The 4,846-nt window shown below is 43.3% G+C and overlaps 1 long non-coding RNA gene across 1 annotated transcript; it reads right to left on the bottom strand.

The window, feature by feature from the left end:
- Positions 1–1,528: 1,528 nt before the first annotated feature.
- Positions 1,529–4,386, bottom strand: LOC117186695. Its single transcript, XR_004471639.1, has 2 exons — positions 3,589–4,386; positions 1,529–3,528 (listed from the first exon to the last, which is right to left on the bottom strand). It is a non-coding gene; the product is annotated as an uncharacterized LOC117186695 (long non-coding RNA).
- Positions 4,387–4,846: the final 460 nt, after the last annotated feature.

The following is a 4,846-nucleotide window of genomic DNA, read 5'->3' as shown; positions in this document are numbered from 1 at the left end:
ACCACCCCCAAGCTCACTTGGATCTGTAAACATTTCCATTGTGATGCAGCATGGGCCCCTTCTCAATGCCCAAAACCTCATAGAGCAAACTGTTGCAAATTAAGGGCAGTCCCATCCGGAGGCTTGGATGAATATGGACAGGGTCCCAGGTTTGATTTCGGAAAGGTCCGAAATGCTTGTGAGGAAAGCGGCCCTGAGAAACCGAGGACGATGATTTCCAAGGGCCGGGCAATGACAGAAGAAGTGGCAGACCGATTGCTCCTCCTCCTCGTCGCGACAGCTCATGCAGAAGTCATTGTGAGGGATTGACAGTCTAGAGGCTTGAATGCCTATCTACCCGAGTTCCCGAGTGCCCAAACGCGGATGCTTTCCATATTTTGGCTTCCCTCATACAACAGATTGTCATAAAAGGTCTAGATGGGACGGCCAAGTCAATCTGACCCAAGAGAGTTTGGGAGTCAACAATCCCGAGAAGGAGCTTGTGCACGAACATTACCCCATTATATTTTCTGCGATGGTGCAACGACGGCAAGTCAATTAGATTTAGCCTAGACCGATAGGGTGGCAAGATTCTACCCGAGTCCTACCCGTGCTTTTGCACGGATTCAATGTCAACCTGCTGCTCTTTATACTGCGGGCTCCAAACCCACACGGTTCACCCAAAAGCTCACACGAACCGGCGACCAATCGCGTTTGATATCAACGGGTGGAATTAGGTTCCCTATTGTGGTATTTTGTGCGAAGGAAGCAAGGACGTTACATATTTTGGCGCCCAACGTGGCGCCGATTTGTTGTGGCAGAGGACATTCTTTAACATTCTTTACTATCAATTCTATTTTCTTTCTATACGAATGCTATTTCGTTTCTATACAACTCTATATTCTTTCTTATCTTCGATAAGTACCTGAATCTGCGCTATCTTTTGGAATTCATGACTTTTGGCTGAAGTCCGTGATCATTACTAGGGATCTGTCGTTGGTTTATTTTACATTGAAGAATCATTGTTTCGGTGCTAGAACGATTGATACAAAACAACAACATTATAGAAGGAATCTCGAATCGATGCTTTTAGCCACGATATCGCCCGCTGTGATGTTAGTTGTGGAGTAAAATTTGGACCTACTATCCACAATTGGACCAATTCCACTTTTCGTGGCAGCTTAATTAAAAATCAAAATATCTCTATGGTGATGAAATCTATGTCCACATGTCTGAGGATCTGTGAATATGTTGGAATTATTCCTCTGGAAGAAAGCCGTTGGAATCCTCAATTAAACGCTATTATAAGGCAAGGAAAAATCCGACTCACTTTTCCCCTATTTTCTCTTTTCGAAGGCTTCGAAATTAGCGCTGGATGACTGAAGTATTCGCTTAGTTAAATAGCCTACTAACGGCAATTACGCTTAGCCCTTTCATCAGCGAAGTGGTTTTGAAAGCCTTTGACCCTTTTTATAGTACTGACGGAGCTTAAACCCCTCAACGAACCCTATTGTTAAGACCTTAAAAGAAAAGTCTAGACATTTGCGAGTTGAGTTTTAAATTCAAACTAAATTTTATTCTTAAAATCAGAGCCTTATATGTGATTTGACAATGAAGAAGAAGGTACAATTTTGTATTCTATAATTATCGTTAGACCTACGCAAAGGATACATTTTACTGCGGGTGTCTATTTGAGTTCATGCTTACATTAGTGTTATTTTAAGATGGGCTACATATCTTTGTTTACACCCGAACTGTCATTACTTATCTACTTTATGTGATTTCTTTAGAGATCCATTTTTTGGATACATGAGTGAATGTGTACAATAATATGTTCATGTTTGAACAGACGGTATTCTTGATTCTGAAAAGATTGAAGCGTCAATTTTGTTAAACGAAAGTGAGAGCCCAAATTCGTCGCTGCGTGTACACCAGTACATTCCCAGGACCTTTTGATAATGCGAAGATTCATCCCTATCAAGAGTTATGGGCTCAGATACTTGTTCGTTACCAAAAACCTTGTTGAAGAATTTCGAATTGGACTTTCTCAGTTAGAATCCTTCCTTTTGTGAATGTCAACTATCTCCTTCACAACTCTCACAGCCGATTCATCGGATGAAAAACAATGCACCAAATCGTCTACATAATGGTTTTTAATAATGGCATTCACCGCATCTGGATACGATTCCTTAAATTCAAGTGCGTTTCTATTTTTCACGTATTGAGCAGAGGCCGGTGAACATTTGGCTCCAAAGGTCATGACCTGCATTTCATACTCCTTCATCTCGTCGCCTGGATTCTTCCTCTATAGTATGCGTTGGGCACATCGATCCTCCTTTCGTATTATGACTTAGTGGAACATTTCTGCTATGTCAGCACAGACTCCAATCGGTTTCTATCTGAACCTCATAAGAATGCCCGTTAAGGATTGATACCCGTCGGGGCCAGTCATGAGCATGGAGTTTAACGACACTTTATCGACTTCTGCAGCCGCGTCGAAAACAATTCTCAACTTGCCGGGCTTGTTAGGATTTAAGACCCCAAAATGAGGCAGGAACCATTATTTTTTCTTGTCCACTTCCAGTTCACTGTTTGTGAGATGCCGAATGTATGACTTTTGTTCGTATGCTTCCATCAGGTCGCAGTATTTTTTGTAGTAGTCTGGATCATGTATACATTTTCTATCCAAAGACATGCTGCCATTTTTTCTCAAGTTCTAACTGGGCAAATGAGTTACACTTTTCCAAGTCGTGTTTCCCATTGCAGGCGGAGCACGCCTTCATGGTTACAAGTCCGATGTCGTTTGCATGGAATAGTCTCGACTTTTCTTTCTTTGGCTTGAATGTTGCCTGATCGTCAACCAATCCTGCGTCTTGCACTTCTTCGGCCAATCCCTGAAGCCATAGACTTAAATGACGGATCGATTTTTCATCTCCTAGTTGCTTGGAATGGCCCACTCCAGTCTCTGTTGCACTGGCAACTTTAAGACTTACTCCTCCATTAATGTTGGATTTTTTAACTGCTGATGTGCGTTAGCTGTTTCTAAGAATGAAGCCAAGTTTTGTACCTTCATTTCGAACTCTACTAATTTTTCCAATCTCCCTTCGCGAATGCTCGGAAATTCTCTAACGCGACTAATCTGGCTTTTTACTGCGCACCGAAGCCAACTAGAGGCTGGCCCGTAAGAACTTCGTTGGTAAGAGCGAGATGCCAGTATTTGCACGATCTCGCATACATACACATATATGTGCGCTTTTCAGCTGCCTGTAGTGCGCACCCACGTTGGCCTTCGTGTTCTTCAATGTTTATTGTCCACCCACGAGCGAGATGACCGTCTCCTTGTGGGTTCGGTCGCTTCTCCAATGTCCAGTATACTTCAGTTCTTGCACCACGAGTCTCCACCCGTCTTCACACAAACTCTAAGAACTCTAGGGTCATTGGCTTCCAAGGAGCGAAATAAAAGATATTGTGTCCAGAAACGTGAGAATTGCGGATAAAACACAATCGCTTATCTTAATCGGTACTTAGGCGTTGGTTGCGTTTTATTTCCTATTTGCAAAAGGAGGTTAATACATTTTATACTTATATGTGGATGTATTTTCTACGCACGCTTCGTCTTTTCTCCCCGCTCTTTTATCGACTGCTCAAACTAATGTGACCTTCTTGTCTTTTCATAGCGTGACCATTTTTCTTCTCTCTTTTTTCTTTATGTAGGGTATCTTGCTTAGAACTAAGTATACATAAGCTAATTTTTCTCAGCAACATCCCCACCACCGTGAATCAAGCACGCTCGTGATTCACAATAGTCTAGCTTTGCCAGCATACAGGTTGGGCGGTGTAGAACTCCAGCCGTCGTCTTTACAAAGGCTGAGCGAACCTGTCCGTCGCGTCCAGGCGTGACTGCTAGAATAACTCCCTTTTTCCATTGAGATCGATGAAGGTTCTTATCACAGATAAGAACACTGTCCATTTCAGCGAGTGGTGGCACTGGGTGATGCCACTTTGTCCGTCTGCATAGGTCTGGTAGGTACTCATTGAGCCACTTGTTCCAAAATGAGTGTGAGATCTGCTGAGCGATGCGCCATTCCTTTCGAGTTGGCTGGTACTTCTCCTCTTGTGGATGTGGTGTCTGGCTAGAATTGGGAGAACCTAAAAGAAAGTGATTAGGGGTTATCGGATCGTCTGTGGGGTTATCCAGAGCAATGTGTGTAAGCGGTCTGGAATTTACTATGTTTTCAGCGTTACACATTAGGCTATACAGTATGTCTTCTTTCAGGTTTTTGTCATGCTGTGCGTGTCCTATGGCCCTCTTCACACTTCGTACCAATCTTTCCCAGCACCCACCTGCATGGGGGTTTAGCGGGCAATTAAACAGCCATTCGATCTGCTTAGTTGCCAACTCGTTCGCTATTCTAATGTGATCGAGGTCCTGCAATTGTTTTTTCATTTCACGCTCAGCTCCCACCAAATTGGTACCATGGTCAGATCGGATTCTTACTTAAATTGGTACCATTGTCAGATCGGATTCTTACTGGTCTTCCGCGCCGCGCCATGAAGTTATGCAATACTCGAAGACACGTATCTGATTTCAGGTCCCTGGCAATTTCCAAATGATTTGCTCTTATTGTAAGGCATGTAAATATGCATATCCAGTGTTTCTCGGTGCTCCTTCCTCTTACAACCAAAAACGGTCCCATATAGTCGATTCCAACACATGAGAATGGGCGTACGGAGAGAGTCTGTCCTTAGGAAGTTGTCCCATTAATGGCGTTTTTGGTGAAGCTCTCTGGATTTTACAAGTCATACAATTTCTAGCTGCACGGCGAACCTCCTGTCGGCAGTGTCGTATGTAGTACTTCCTGCGTTT

Source organism: Drosophila miranda, chromosome XR (genome assembly GCF_003369915.1).
Source record: "Drosophila miranda strain MSH22 chromosome XR, D.miranda_PacBio2.1, whole genome shotgun sequence".
Taxonomy (NCBI): Eukaryota; Metazoa; Arthropoda; class Insecta; order Diptera; family Drosophilidae; genus Drosophila; species Drosophila miranda.
The sequence above is the reverse complement of the archived record's forward strand: the minus strand, read 5'-3'. Positions and strand labels throughout refer to the sequence as shown.